General features: G+C 45.0%; 1 protein-coding gene across 3 annotated transcripts in view; it reads left to right on the top strand.

The window, feature by feature from the left end:
* The first annotated feature begins 2,939 nt into the window (after positions 1–2,939).
* The window catches only part of WDR7 (WD repeat domain 7), a 1,145,388-nt gene continuing 1,131,819 nt past the window's right edge, over positions 2,940–16,508 (top strand). For 2 of the 3 annotated variants that reach the window (XM_029579736.1, XM_029579721.1), the window contains exon 1: positions 2,940–3,346. The gene's annotated coding sequence lies outside the window, so the exon portion shown is untranslated. The remainder of the gene's footprint in view (positions 3,347–16,508) is intronic. The other variant, XM_029579728.1, reaches the window with a different exon arrangement.

Raw genomic sequence — 16,508 nt, 5'->3', positions numbered from 1 at the left:
GTACAAACTCTGGAGCGCACGCTTGCCCTTACGTCATCAGGAACATGGCGGATCCACAGCGCCAGGCCAGCCCGAGGATTCCGGGGAGAAGCGGTGAGGAGAAGCCGCGGCAGCATCTGTCCATCAGACCCGAAGGGAGTCGCCACCAAGGTAGAGAGGGTGGAGCGAGGGCGAAAACAGGCACGAACGCAACACCATGGAACCATGCTTACGTCATCCGGACCCCAACAAGCCATTCATCGTAGAAGTCGACGTCTCTGACGTCGGTGTGGGGGCTGCTCTTTCTTCTCACGACGTTTCTCTCTGGCAGAGAAGAATTATGGGATCGGTGACAAAGAGCACCTGGCTATTAAGTTGGCATTCGAGGAATGGCAGCCTTGGCTCGAAGGCGCTCAACATCAAATTACCGTGTTTACGGACCATAAGAATCTAGAGTATCTCCACCATGTGCAACGTCTTAACCATAGACAAGCTAGATGGTCCTTATTTTTCAACCGCTTTGACTTTGTGCTCAAATATTGCCCCGGAGACAAAAATACCAGAATATCACGCTCCTTTCTCTCGGAGGATATTTCGGAAGAGCCGCAGCTGTTACGAGCGCGCAAGAAGCTCGGTCGCCTCCATAGCAGGTGGTGAGCCCTTGGGCCACGGCAAGACTCAAGGAGTTGCCCCAAGCCACACCGTGGGAGGTGAGCCGGTGCAGGCATGGTGAGCCAGGTGAGTATAGAAGCAGGGGGTAAGGAGCGGACCCTCAGCCGGACCTGCACGCCCATGGCAACCAACACTGGGATGTTGATTGATGAACGGTCCTCCGACTGTTCCAAGCCCTTTCGGACCTGCCGCTGGGTACGGCATAGGGCGGCAGGCTGGACAGAGGCGAGGGCAGACAGAGTCCTTAGCATACTGAAGACACACAACTAAACACTGTCCTGGCTTCTGGAGTTACAGTGGTGCTGGTCACTTTCTGTTACGCCCGTCGGTCGCAGATGGCTGCCACTAATGCTCACCTTTCTTTGCTGCCTTGTCACCATTGGGGAGAGTGGCGGCCTCCGCCAGCTACCACCAACCTTCCTGGCGTTCCCTGGACAGCGTGGGCGCTGCTGACCGCCATCTTGCTTCCGGAATCACCTAGGTGCGCGCACAGGCCAGGCTTAAGCACGTCATCGCAGGAACCTCGGGGGCATCCCCTCCGGATGACATCTTCACTCTGCAATACTTTAGTTGGCTGGCCCAGCCTATTGAGTTAGCAAGGAGTTCCCTCGTTGCTGAATCCGCTTCATCCTTACGGACTTCCTGTTCCAGCTGCTGCACTTTGGCGTGAGACGATCTGGGTACCCGCTCCTCGGTGGCCCTTCCTCATCTCTGGCTATCCGGCTCCTCGGAGGGCCTTTGCCTTGGACTGCTGTCTGTTCCTGTTTCCCAGGACCTCTTCTGGAACTACCACTGTGAGTACCTTGACTCCACGGACCACTACCAGCCTTACTGTGGGATCCTCTCCGGTGTACCCCATACCTTGGGACATTACCATGCCATTCCTAAGTGAGGAACTACTCCGGTGTACCCTGCGCTGCAGGCCACTACTGCATCATCGCTACAGGATCCTCATCGTGTTCCCATATCTCGGGTCCCTACCCTACCATCTCTAAAGTGAGGAATCCCTCTGAGTACCCTGTGCTGCAGGCCACTACCGCATCGCCACTACCGAGAGACTTCTTCGGCATACCCCGCTCTGTGGGCCACTACCGGATCTACAAATCTGAGGTATTCCCTCTGGGCGGACCCCTCTGCTCAGACTTTGTTACTTTTCCTGCACCCCTGCTCCGTGGGTTGTGCCTTTCTACCTCTCTAATAAAGACTCTGTTCCACAGCTGTGTCAGACGTCCCCTGAGACCACACCTCCCGATGGTGAGGCTCACAGGGCTCCTCCCTGTGGGTGGTACCATCTCTCACCTCGGCCCAGGGCCCACACACCTACAAGTCAATTGACTGGGCATGATTGGGGAAGGCTTCTAGAGACTGCTTAAGAGTTATTTCTTGTTTAGAGGCAACTTTCATAGCGACTAAAAGTATGGGAAACCCAGCTGTATATATTTTTGTTTACCATGCTTTTTTGTATCTCTCCATACTCCCAATAATCAAGCTATAATTACCCTTTAAAACTTAAGGTTATTTTTTGAACACTCCATTGCCATTATTATTCCACCTTCCAAATGCATAGGTATATTTTCAGATTTGGAGTCCCATTATTGAATTCCAGCATACACTTGCTGAACCCGCCTTAAAACAAGCAGGTAAAAAAGTAAAAACTAGCTTAACTGATAGTGTCAGCGACTTTATCAAGGGCGCTTCAGCACATAGCGGGTCTGCTTCAGCACTAGAGCCTGGATTATTGAGGAGGGGACACGGAAAGCGTACCGTCCACCCCCACCAAACTACGCTCATGCTTTAGAGCCTATGGACTCCCAGAGCCACAATACCATGCTCGGGCTTCTCGTTCCCATGGCAACCGTATTCCACCACTCCATCCGATACAGAGATGTGCTTATTCAGTCATCGAGAGCGAACGATCCGAGCCAGGTTCCGCCCAGGACTAGGTCTGCTCTCATGGAATCGTCTGTGTGTCTCTCAGGGCTTCAATCCCCGTTCAGTCTCAGTGATTGCTTCTCTTCGCCCCCTCCCTCCCCAACAAGCGTTCAGGCAGCGCAATGAAATTAACATGGTGCAGTCATGAAATAAAAAAAATTACTATCTATAGTAAAAATAGTTAAATATTTTTTATCACTCTCAAGTTTTTTTTATCTAAGCCCAGCATTTCTGGTAAACACAAACCTTGCTTGCTTTCTATAAACAATAGAGACCAGTTTGTAACCCCCAGAAAGTAGTAGCGGAAGGCGCATGCGTAGTGTTATTAAGTTGCCTCGCGACCGGAAGCGGTCGGCGCATTTCGGGAGGTGCTTCGCTGTAGGCAGCTTGTGACATTTCCGTATTGGTGCGCATGCACGGAGTACCGGTCCCTTGCCTCTGCACATCGTCGACCGGAGCTGAATGTGGAAGCCAACAGCGAGAGAGTTGTGGGCGGCTGTGCCGCGAGAAACCTGCTGAAGAAAAAGAAAAAAAAAAGCCTATAAATTAAAAAAAGGCAGCACATTTGGCAACACTGGAGCTCGCTGTGCCGGTTAGTCGTGGACCTGGAGTTTACTTGCAGGGGATCTGGGGCCCTGGGCTCAGCTTTGCCTTCAGTGGTCTCACAGCCGCGGAACCGTTGCACTGCCTGAGGCTCCGGTCCGCAAGGTTACAATATTTTCTGCTGAGGCAGCTCTTGCATCGGAAGAACTTTTATTGACAGGTACTTTCACAGTTATTATATGGAGAGCAACGTTTAACCAGCCCAGCCATTTCGTTGGCTAAATGGCAATCTGTGCCAATAGTAATCCTGTGGAGTGGAGTTACACATGTTTTCTTTTACATTTATGTCAGGTTATCAAATAGTTCAAAATAATTTATTCCCTGTAATGAAAATGTGTAATGAGGTGCAAAGCAAGTATTGTAATTTAGTTAACTACCTTTGCTGTTCAAAAAACTTAGTGATAAGTTCGGTAAATACTTGAATTCATGAAATTGCTATATCTCGCAGCAGGACTGTTTTGTAATAAGTGTGAGAATGGCATGGCATCATAGTATTTTCTTTATAAATATTTCTAAAATTAAAATGAGTTCTTTCATGGAGCTGCACTTAGAATCCAATTTTCGATAATTAGAATACACTATCGTTAATCACTCATCCCCGGTCATCAATGTAGGCACAATTCTACATATGTTTTGAATTGTTTAAGCTTCTGATGTGCAACCAAGATATCAGAATAAAGCTCTGCTTTTCCTTTTTGGATGTTTATTATATCTGTTACAGTAAACATAATACACAGTGCCTATCAGGATTTACATTGAAATGCTACACATTTGGTGCTTCTCACATGAGAATATAGGTTCTTATGCTTTATAAAAATGAATAAGGTACTCAATTTCTAGCATTAATGAGATTAAATAGCCCAAACCTTACAAATGTAATGAGTCTCAGAATGCTAGAGTCTAGTCAGTCTCTTCTTGTGTTTTTTTAACAAATTTTTTTAAAGCCAGAAACAGCAGAAGGCCAGGTACCTTTATTGCATCCAGTGCAATGTCAGGTTTCTGTCACTTAGAGAGAAATAGAGCTGATGAGTGATGATTAGGGTCCAACGATATCCATTGATGTCTTTGTTCTTATCTTTTTAAAGGTTTCAATTTGTATTTCTCAGGTTTATTAATGCAGATTAATAGGCTACAAGATGAACGGTGTAATTGGTCCAGTCCAAGCAAGTTTTTTTCAAATGAGCTAGTTCATCTTCTGGCTATGTAGATATTTAACATATGGCTGAAAAAGACATCCACTGGGTTGATTGCAGTAGACTTAAACATGAGACTAACTGGCACTGTGCTGCCTGTTGTGCAGGGCCATCCTTGGATGAATGAGGGAAGGGCAATAAGGGAGAATGCCATGGATCCTGCACCTCTATAGTAATACCATCTTCAACACTATAATTTGAGTAACAAATTGTAGTGCTCCTTACCCACATTTGTAAATAAGTTACTATTTTTGTATATAGTTACTTTCAATCCTTTTTGCTACACCACAGCAAGAGATTAGTTAGTTGCTTTCTCCGCATTACATTTCCACTCTGCAAGTTTCTGTTTTATCTGCTTCCCCTACCCCCCTCCCTGTTCATTGTATTTTTCCATCTTTTAGTTACAATGTAAACAGGTATGATGTTTGTAAACTAATGTCGATATATAAAAATTTCAAATAAATAAATAACAGGGCCCTACTGCAGTTGATTTTGTCTTGGGTCCTGCATGTTTCTAAGATCAGCTCTTCTGTTAGTGTGTTTGTTTATTTTGGTGACCTTTATTTCTATGCAGATGCTATTTTTTAAATTTAAAAGTTTGTAAAACCCATTTAGTAAATGTCAACTTATTTGTAATCTGATAGTGCTTACTGCATCTTAAAACATAAAAAATGATAGCCCATGCAAATTTATATTTGGTAGACTGTAGCAAGGGTGTCTTTCTATATAGAAAAATTGATAGAAAAGTGAATCATGTTTTTTTCAACCTTAACAAAATACTGTAAACATAAGCAATATCACTGCAAAATATATATATCAGGGGCCCAAACTTTATAGCTTGAGAGCCGCATTGGACATTTTTAAACTTCTCAGAGGGCCGAGAAGTTTGAGCAGCTGAGGGGGTGGTTCCCCTTAGTTCCCTTACCATTGTAGTTTGCTGGGGGAGATGAGTCTGAGTTTACAAAGTGGTGGATAAATAAACAAAACTTGCTTTTGTACAAATTTTATTTAGACTTAACACCTGCCCCATCATTCCAAAAGAGTTCCTCTCGGCAATATCTCCCCTTCAGAAAGGGAGATACTGACCAGGGAAGAATACTGGCAGAAATTCTTTAAAAAAAAAACCCCCAAAAAATCTCCTATTGCCATTCATGTCTGATTCCTCTCTGTCCAAACACCAGGGCAGCATTAGCATTCTCCTTCTCTCCTACCCACTACCCAGCATTTTCCCCTTTTTATCACCCTCCTCCCAGCTGCTTCCTAACACTGTGCCTGTTCCTCAGAGAAGTCACAACAATCTCATGCCTCTCTCACCATTGCTTCTGGGTATAGGCAGGAGGGTAGAGAAGGAAACTAATGTGCAGGAGTGATACCAATGAGAGAATAAAATCTTCAGCCTTTCTTTCTCGTGTCAGTATTTACTCCTACCCAGTTTCTCCTCCATCACTCTTGCCCAGTAGCAGAAGTAATGCCGTTTTAATTCCCCTTCTTTCCCAAACAGGCTAAATTTTACTCTGTTCCTACCTTCAATGGCATCGGGGAGGTTTTCTGCAGTCATTACTATGTTTCTATATATGTATGGTGAAGAGGCTCGGGTACTGATGAGGCTTCTGGGCTTCACATGAGGGTCCTGGCTGCGACTGCCATAAATAAACAGATTCTGACTGCAGGAGTCTTGAAGAGGATCCCAGCCTTCTGTTCTGACAATGGAATCAGATGACCAACTCTGTGATAAAAAGAAAAGGATCAGCTCAGCATAGCTATATTGATCCCTCTTCCTCCCACTGGTGCCTCTTCAGGACATTGCCATTGAGTTAGAGCGGGATATGGGAGAGGAGAGGAGGCTTGGAATCACTGGGCAGGATAGAGCAACGCAAGAAGCTTCCTTGAAGTACATCCCTCTCTCCTTCCTGCTGATTCATTACATCACCGGTGAGCCAGCTGTGACATAGGATTGGGATCACTGGGCAGGACAGCAAGGTACTGTGAAGTATATCCTTCCTCCCTTCCCCACTAGTGTATTTCACGATGTCACTGGTAAGATGGCTGGGATCACCTGACACAACAGTGTTTTGGCAGCAACCTGACACCTGCTTCAGGTGTAGGGTTTCATGTTATGTTCGGACATAGATCACCGAAACATGGCTGTGTCTGACGATAACAGCGGGTGAGACAGATATGGGACCTGAGAGAAAACCAAAGGTCTTTCAACTCCTGGATTTCTTTGAGATGTCTACAGTTCTCACTTCGAGATAAAGCAAAACAGTCATAAGAAAACTTATTAGAATCACTTTATATTTTTGTTTGAGAGATTTGATTTACACACTTGTTGCACAATATATATGGATAATGATTATAACTGTCATTTCTTAGCATATGGGCCGGTGGATCCAAAACCAGTGGGCTATGCACCTCTACCAGCAGATGGAGACGAAGCAAAGCTGACATCACGTTGTGTATACATACATACCCCTGCAGTGTCAGCCCGCCAGTATTCTTCATCTCCAGCAGATGGTGGACGTGCATCTCCCTATTGGGGGTTTGCTTACATTTTTCAAAGGAGAAGAGATTTATTTGCCTCGCTCTCCTGTGGTGATATCTTATGGTCCCTTTCTCAGTTGAGAATTCCTGAGATGGTATCTTTGGATCCCTCCCTCAGATGAGTGCCTTGGTCTGGTAGCTGGTTTTTCAGCTGGTGTGGATTACCTAAAAAAAAAAATAACCCCCCTCCCCCAAAAATACTAAAATAGCTGAAAGGCAAGCAGGTGCAGCAAGTCGAGCGCGGCGATGAAGGTCCTTGCCCTCTCCTCCCACAGCCAGAGACTGACCTTGTACTCAGCTGGGATGGGCAGAGTACAGATAAAGAGTAAATAAGTAATTTAAAAGAAAAAGGGGGGGAGGGAATTCAGTAGGGATTCTTCTTCCCCAGGAATCCTTGCTTGGCGCGCTGGTCCGACGTTCATTCCCACCTAGGGGGAGCTTAGGGAACGTGGGCAGCTTTGCGGATTGAGCAGTCTTTTGGTTAGGCCTCACTCTCAGGCTTGTCTTGTTCACTGCATAGTAGACCACGGTGGTGTTTTTGCGTATTTTCCTGCGCATAAGACTGCCCTTTTCTATTGTGTCAGTTCGTACTTGTGTGTTCAAGTTGTGAGCCTGGTTGGGTGCATAGGAGCACCTGCCTGGGTGCTCAGTTGTGTATGTACACGCACTTATTTACGCGCACTATCTGAAGCGTCTTGGTGGGCGCTCAGTTTGTGCGCTTATCAAGGCACTGTGTTGAGCGCCTAAATTTTGGGCGCCTAGTTTTTCCAGTGCGAATGCAGCTGGGCACAAGCTTATTAGAAGCCTGTTAGAGCTTATTGACAGATTGATGGCGCGCAGAGCAAAGAAGCCTAAACGCCTTGCTCTTTGTGTTGCTTGTCCGCCTGGCATTCCCTCTAACTTGTGTCGGTGCTTTTTGGAGACTCAAGGAGAATTGCCTCCATCTGATTTTACTAAGCCTGGTTCTTCCCAGCTTGGTGTGGGAATGGAAAACGATTGCCAGAGGTGTTGCTTGATTTTGGGGCTCCCCTAACTGGTTCGTCAGCAGGGGACGAGAGTTCAAGTATGTGCAGGTTCGATGTCCACTGGTTTTGGAATGCATCCTGCTGTCTTTTCTTAGGTAGAATTTTTCAAGGACTGCAGTCCTTGGCCCTGACCAATCTTAGGATAGGATTGCAGGCTGCGGATTCCCGCATGCCTGGTGCTGCGGGTGAGGGTCTGAGTATGCCTAGGTCTGTTGCGGGTCTTCCCGATAGGGACCCAGATGGCACGAATGATGAAGCCGACGATCCTTTATTCCCTGGATGATGGGGAAATTCCTAACAGTATAAAACTGTTTTGTTCCTTTCATAGAGATGAGTTGCTGGCTCTGATTTCCCAGACATTGAAGGTGCTGGGAGTACTGGGGGCTGAATCCATGTCTGAGCCAAAGAAAGATCACATTTTTATTTCTTTGCATAAAGTCTCTTGTTTCTTCCCTATTATGGAGGCCATTCAAGAATTGATTGATCTTGAAAGGGGCGCCTTGGAAGGACTGAATCCCCTGGATCCAGCTATGAGTGAGCAATTGTATTTTCTGAAGGTGGATGAACATAAGAAATTGCCATACTGGGTCAGACCAAGGGTCCATCAAGCCCAGCATCCTGTTTCCAACAGAGGCCAAACCAAGCCACAAGAACCTGGCAATTACCCAAACCCTAAGATAGCAGTGGCTATTCCCTAAGTAAACTTGATTAATAGCCGTTAATGGACTTCTCCAAGAACTTGTCCAAACCTTTTTTGAACCCAGCTACACTAACTGCACTAACCACATCCTCTGGCAACAAATTCCAGAGCCTTATTGTGCTTATGTGTGCCATTACCAAGTGGACGACTATCCCCCGTAGAAGGAGGAGAGGCCTGGAAGGATGCCCAGGATAGGAGAATTGAGGCTATCCTTATGCAAGCTTTTGAAGCAATGGCAATGAATCTGTTCCCTGGTGGCTCAATATTGTTTACTTCTCTCTCAGGAGGTCGATTGAATTTGGTTTGAAATCCAGGGCAGTGATTGAACCAGCAGCCGCCTTTTTGGCATATGCCAGCTGTGATTTGGTCCACACTTTGGCCAGATGAGTGGCTTCAGTAATAGTGGCCAGGTATCAGCTATGGCTGAGGAATTGGTTGGCCGATTATTCCACCCCCCCCCCCCCCCCCCCCCCGAAGTCAAACCTTATGAAGTTGCCCTTGCAAAGCTCGCTTTAGTTTGGGAATGAGCTGAAGAACATGGCCAGTAAATAGGGTGAGACCCAGGTTCCTGTGTACCAGAGGATAAGAAACAGATGCTGTGCTCCTTTAGCATGAGAGGTTGTACTAGAGGGTACAGAAGTTTTCAACCCTACAGAGCAGTGGCCTTTCAGAGAACTCTGTCGTTGGGTATGTCTCAGTCCTTTCGTGCCAGGCAGTCCAGATGGGGGCAAGCTCGGTTAATGGAGTCCCCCTAAGCCTCCCAATGAAGGTGTGCTGACCCACCCCCGGGAACAGGAGCTAGGGGGTTTCCTCTCTTTTTTTTTTTTATTGAGGAGGGTCAAGATTACATCAGACTAGTGGATTCTGGAGGTGATAAGAGATGGCTATGCGCTTGAGTTTCACAGTGTTCCTCGGAACACTTTCATGGCATCTCCCTGCAACTCTCCGCAGAAGAGACAGGCAGAGGAGTGTATGTTGTCAAGACCCCTCAGCCTGCGAGCTGAGGCTCCAGTGCCCACGTCAAGAAAATACAGGTCAATATTCCATTTATTTCGTTGAGCCCAAGAAGGAGGGCTCTTTTGGCCCTATCCTAGATCTCTAGGGGGTCAACCGTCATTTGCAGGTGACTTGTTTTCTCATGGAAACTTAGCTCTCACTGATAATGGCAGTATAGTCTGTGGAGTTTCTGATGTCTCTGGACTTGTCTGAGATGTACCTTCATATTCCCACCTGGCTAGAGCATCAGTGATTTTTGCATTTTGCAGTTTTGGAGCGTCTTCTATCAGTTTCAAGTGCTGCTTTCAAGTTACCCTGCCTGTAACTTTTTCCAAGCTTGTGGTGGTGGCGGCAGAGCTGAGAGAGGATGGGATTCTGGAAGTTTGCAAGGTCTTTACAATATTTCAATTCCTCTCCTTAATTTTAGATGGTAATATCTGTGCGCTTGAGAAAAAGATGTTGGGGGTGTGTGATGATGGTGTGGTTTTGTTTTTTGTTTTTTCCTTTTTTTTTAAAGGAAATATTTCAAATATTTCTAAAAGCAACCCTGTAAGACTGGATCCCTAAAATATTTCAATAATAATGTAAAGGCTCAAAAGATTCTTACTAGCAGGCCAATTTAGTAAAGATCACGGGAGAATGGGCACTCTGTATTGAGCACCCGCTCACCCGGTGTGCGCCCAGCCATCTCTCCTGGGTTTGTGATCCTATATTTAAATGAGGGGTTGCGCTAAAAGGAGGTGCTAGGGACGATTACACACCCCAGTGCCTTCTTGGCCCAGGAGAGGTGGCTCTGTCAGTGGGTTTAGGAAACTGGCGCACAATTTTACGAGCATTTTACGAGGTTTTCCGAACCTGCTGACAGCGATCGGTTAGGAAAACGGACGCTGGTAAAATTGAGCATCCGTTCTCCTAACTGGACCGGCCGGCACATTTTTTTTTCTTATTTTTAATTTTTAAAATTTTTTTAAATATTTTTGGTTGCTCTGACAATATCGCTAGGATATTAGGTCGGAGGGTGGACAGAAAAACAGTATTTTCTGCTTTTTTTTTGTACACTTTTCCGTTAATTTGTGAGTGTAAAATGTGCAGATTGTCCACACATTTTACTTTCTGAATCCAGAGTGAATGACCAATAGCCTCATCATCATTTGCATGTTTTGAGCGCTATTAGTTTTTAGGGGGTTTGGCTGCATGTTTTTGAGGCACTAAACCCCTTGCAGTATAAGGGGTAATAGACGCCTTATCGAAAACACGTGGCCAAATGCGCGTTGAACAGTGCGCATGGCCGAGCGCACTTTACTTTATCAGTACTGAGAAAAAATATGAACCCCTAGGACGGTCTGTATTTTAGCACAATTTTTATTCAAAACCTGATTATAAGATAAAAGAGAAACCCTTCTGAATAAATAATTGACTAAAAGGATATATTTTGATTATTCATCAAAAAGATTTAGCAACAAGTATCCTTATGTGAAAAGTATGTTAACCTGTCATTAGGTAACTGGTGGCACCTCCTTGAGCAGTAATAACTTCAGCTAACATTTTCCTGTAACTGTTGATCAGTTTCACATTGCCCTTGAGGAATTTTGGCCTTTTCTTCCTTACAGAAATATTTCAACTCTGGGACATTTTGAGGGCTTCCATGCATGAACAGCTCACTTCAGATCTTGCTACAATATTTCAATTGGATTTAGGCTGTGACTTTGACTTGGCCAGTCCAAAACATGAAATCTTCAGTCATACTGTATTAGGTTTGCTTGACTGTTTAGAGTCATCGTCTTGCTACATAATCCACTTATGACTCAATTTCATGGATGAATAATCTGATGTCCTCTAGAATTTGTAAGGAACTGTGGGGGTTTTGAAACTCTGGCCTTGTTGGTATGGGTCTGGAGCCCTGCCGGGGAGTTGGCTCAGGAGTAATTGGGAATGTGGTGGTTTAGTAGCCTCTAAGGTATTGTGGGCAATAGGGATGTGCAGCGGACGGATTCGTCCCATTTGGTATTCGTATTCGTCGGGACCCAAATCAGTTGCATCCGTTCTCAGGGGACCCCGATCCGTTCATTAGTTACATATGTATTCGTTTCCCAAAAAAACCCCCATCCCAACCCTTTAAATTTAATTAACTACAACCCCACACCCTCCTGACCCCCCCCCCCCCCCCCCCAAGACTTGCCAAAAGTCCCTGGTGGTCCGGGCTGCAAAATGGCGCCGGCCATCCATTGCTCCTACCATATGACAGGGGCCGACCAATGGCACCGGTAGCCCCTGTGACATAGTAAGGGCAAAGGCTATCGGCGTCATTTTGAATACTGGCAGCAGACAGCCTGAGTGCAGGAGATCGCTCCAGGACCCCCGCTGGACCACCAGGGACTTTTGGCAAGTCTTGGGGGGGGGGGGGGGGGGGCAGGAGGGTGGAGGTTTATTAGTTAGTGATATGTTGTATTCGTTGGGGTTCGCCATACATTTCGTGACCCCCCACGAATACAACGAATATGGCATATGCGGATTGCCAATACGTTGCAAACGAATGCACACCCCTAGTGGGCAAGGCTAGGCCTGGTCAGACTCCCATTGGCTGTGAGTACGCCCACCCTGGTTCCACAGCTGTGCTTAGTTGCCAGCAAGGAAATGCTGTTGCTGGCAGAACATCTCTCAAGTATTTGCAGTGAGCTTTGAATTAAAATAGCACTGGAAGGATTCTTTGCTGGCCTGGGTCTCTCTTGCTCTCTCTCTGCTTTTTATTGCGTTGGGTGTTTTGATCCTTGTGGCATTGCTATTGAGCTGTTCTGTTGTATTTTTCCTGACAGATTGTGCCAGCCCACTCTTTTTTTGAGAGACCCATAGCAGAGAATTTTTTTTTTTTTTTAAAGATACCTTCAGTTCAGGGAACAATTTTTCAGTTAGAGCTCAGTTGAGCCAGGGTTTCTTTTGCTTGCTGCTTTCTTCTTATTTTTTTTTTCCTAGGGTTTTTGTTGTGAGAAGTCAGCTTACATGAGATAGGAAAAAGTGCAGCCCTGTAGTGTGGGTGAAAAGGTTGTGGTTCTTGTCTTGTTGCCTGGATCACAAAAGCTAAGAAACTGACACTTCACTATGTCTAATGTTAAACTATGAAAAGCTATTTTCTGTATAATATATGCACAAAACCAAATGCTTATGAGGAAAAATAATAAAACAGGAAATATACAGTAAATCAGCACAATAAGCAAGGGTAAATATCTTTCCCCAACTAATAGGGAATAATTTATATACAAAAACCCAGTGGAAGTTACCGCTTTGCTGAAAAAGCACCTTCCAAGCTCCTCAGTCTGTGGTAACCAAGTGGATCTCTTTGGGAAGGCTGGACTGCACAGGACATTCTGGATCTTTGCCAAGTTGGTTGTGCTAGTCTGTAGTTCTTAGCAGTAATTTTTAGGTTCTACTGTGTGCCGGGGTTAGTTGCCTTGTGGACTGCTATGTGCAGAAGGGATCTTTTTGTCTATTAACTTTCCTGAAATATTGCCAAACTACTGATAAAATCTTACTGTGTATGTCCTCTGAAAATGGTTGATGACTTGTCTTTATTCACTGCTTCTAATCATCATATTGTCCAGACATTCTCTCTCACATGTGTGACCACTAGCCGTGAACTTCCTCTAAACCTAACACATTATGTGTAACACCCCAAAATAATCAAAAGAAATCAGCATATAATTAATATAATGTTTCAGGCAACAAGTAATCACTATAAAAAGGACCTGTCAATCTACTTCTTACCAAAGAAGTTGTGCTAAAACTAATCTGGGTATATGCTAGGTATTTTCAGCTTCAGCAAAACAACTTGTGCTGTGCTTCAAAGTCAAGATCTTACTCTTAAGCTGCTAGCTGGCTTCAAGTAAATGGTGTTTTTATATTTTTATCTTCATTTTGGGTGCGTGACCTTGAAGCTTGCAGACTTCAAGTTAAGCAAAGGGAGAGGAAGACAGAAAGCTGAGGGCTGTGAAGTGAGAACAGAGCACTACATAACAGTCCAGAAGCCCGTAATTTCTTTAAGAGGTGCTGTCCATTATTTTTCCAACAAGCTACATGCTGACCCTGTACGCAGTAATGTCTGCTTATCACATCATCATTCACCATTACTTTTCACATCTTGTCAGTACTATCCTCTGATCATAATTTCATACATGCATGGGGACTATCTGATTCCTATTGTGAACATCTAGATAATCTTCACATCCACGATCACCTCACAATAATACAAGCCCCCAACTTGTACTCCCCCCCCCCCCCCCCACCCCCCCATGAGTAATTTGACGGGAACAGGAGACATATTTAGGGGTTATGGCACCAATGCAATTTGCTTCTACTTTTATTCAGATTTTTTTGGATGATGCAAAGAAGCTGTATTGGATAGGTAGTTTGCTTACTGGAGATGCCCTGTAGTGGGCCACTATATAGAAGGAACGGGATTCGAAAGTTACATGGGGTTCTTTCCACAAGGAATTAAAAAAAAAAAAAAAAAAAAAAAAAAAAAAAGTTTTTTGATCCCCACTAAAGACATACAGCTGAAAGGAGGCTGTTGCTGTTACAGCAGGGAATGGTCTCTGTTCTGTCCTATGCCACCCATTTTCTGTCGGCTCCAAGTGGATGTGAGATTATAGCAAAGAACCACTAAGGCATCAATTCGGATTTAGAGAAAAAGTAGGAAATAGAGCCTAGAATGAGCCTCCCTCTACCTTGGAATTAATTCATACCTGAATATGCATAGACGCTCGTTTAGGAGCATTGCAAGGAGAGAAGTGAGGGATCTTGGTCACGCTTTCTCCCAAAGATCCCTCTGTAGAGGTCAGTAGACGAGATGCTCCAATGCCAATGCAAGTCCGTACTGCTTCCTCCTGGAATTTGACCATAGTTGGCAAAATCCAATGGCTATATCTGCGGCCTTGCTCCTACTGTCTAGGCTGTGAAACATGGGACCTTTTGTGGCACAATGCCCTTTTCAGGGTAGCTGTCTATAAATAATCTGATCACCCACAGAGGGAACCTTCGAATACTGGGCAATCTAAAGGTCTGGACATACTCTCCAAACAGCAATGTTAGAAATAGGGTGCAATAGATCACCTCTGCAGTACAATCGCAGGTAGCACAAGTCCGGCAACAGGAGCATTTCAAACAGGCTGAGCAAACTGAACAAATTCAAAAGGCGTGTATCCAGGAAATAGCGGCTTGTATCCATTGATCTCCCCAATGGATAAGCTGGACACAGTGGTCCTCCCCACCTTAATGCAATCTGGATGAATCTGTTATATACAGAAAGAGCTGGGGGCAGTATCCCAGGGGCCTGTAAGAGGGACTGCTGTTGGAGCCTGAAGAGGTTATTGCAAATACAACCATGCATATTTGTTGGAGATATTGCAAAAACCCAAATGAGCTGTGGAAAGCTCTGTCATAGAAGAACATTTGGGCACTAGTTCTCTGCTATGAACAGGCATATGCTAGCTGTATGGAAGAGAGGCTTGAGAAATCCTGTGTTTTCCCCATCATGGTGAGCAGAAACCTTGTGATTAAAGAGGAAGTACTTTTTTGATGAAAAATATTTCTTAAAAATGTGCCCATTAACACGGAAGTTCAGGATGGTGATTGCATTAGTTCCCTTAGGAGATAATGTACTGTTTTATTCCCACAGCAACAAATTTCGAGAAATCCCTTGATATGTTTGACTGTTAATGTTTACAAGTTCAGCTTCTTCACTGCAAGGATTTTAGTCACCTCTGTTTTAAAGGATTGTTTTGTTTTTTTTTGTATTAACATTTTGAATATATAACATAGATCAAGGAAAACTGTAAATCAGTTTTTTCAGCAGAGCTACAGCTTTCATTTGGGCACAGCTCATATGAATGTGCTCACACAGCTTTACACATAAGTCTAAGAACTTGTGGTTTTTTACCATGATCCATATAAATAAACATTTTCGCCAATGAAAACATGTCAGAATTGAATTGGTCACAAGGATGTCCAGAGATCACAAATGAAGCCTCAGCAGTGTACATTGTGCTCTAGTCATAGCAGGTAAAAAAAAGCTGTCTTTCTTGAAGAGCTTATAGTCTGTTGAGGAAGATTAAGGAAGGCAGAGACTGAGCATGGGAAGGTCAGTTGACTTATTCAGTATCTTTTGGCAAGAATAGCAGAGGATGATATTTGAACCAGTGAGTAAAAGTAGGGGGCTCTTACGTTTCCTGGCCTTGGTTTAAGCTCTAGGCTACAGACCAGTTGAGTAAAACAAAGCTTTATTATTTGTAGGACGCCCCATAGTGTGGTCCTGTCTAGACTGTACTAGGTTTGATGGCAGCGACCCTGAAGGTGGTGTCTTGAGTGAGGGCGCATATGCGTCCTCTTCAGCGTACTCTGTTGTCTCGTTGGAGCCCACAGTCTCAGGACTATTTGATTCTACTCCACCTGCTGATGGAGTTCTGCACTCAATTACAGTGGTGGTTGAAAGTGGATCATCTAAGAGAGGGTTTTCCCTAAGGACTAGTAGTAGAACACATGAAGGAAGTGAAATCATTTTGGTGATGGCCCTGTGGCTCAGGCTTTTATACGGTGCTAGATGTATTTAATGCCTGGTGAGGGGAGGAAGGATGGCTGCTGACACTGTGATGGTCCCTGCCTGACAATACGTTGTGCTGAGGGTGCATCTCGCAGGAAGTGCTCCTTGAGCACTTGGGCCCATGAAGGTCCCCTGAGCTGAGTGGGCCTACCTTCTAGAGGGGGGGGGGGGGGGGGGGGGGGGAGCAGTAGCATCGTTGAAGGAAAAAAAGGGAGATAATAGGCAAATCTTTTATTTTCTCCCCCTCCCTCCACACGCACTTATGTATATATACTCAC

Source organism: Rhinatrema bivittatum, chromosome 1 (genome assembly GCF_901001135.1).
Source record: "Rhinatrema bivittatum chromosome 1, aRhiBiv1.1, whole genome shotgun sequence".
Taxonomy (NCBI): domain Eukaryota; kingdom Metazoa; phylum Chordata; class Amphibia; order Gymnophiona; family Rhinatrematidae; genus Rhinatrema; species Rhinatrema bivittatum.
Note: the sequence above shows the minus strand (reverse complement) of the source record. Positions and strands in the feature narration are given on the sequence as shown.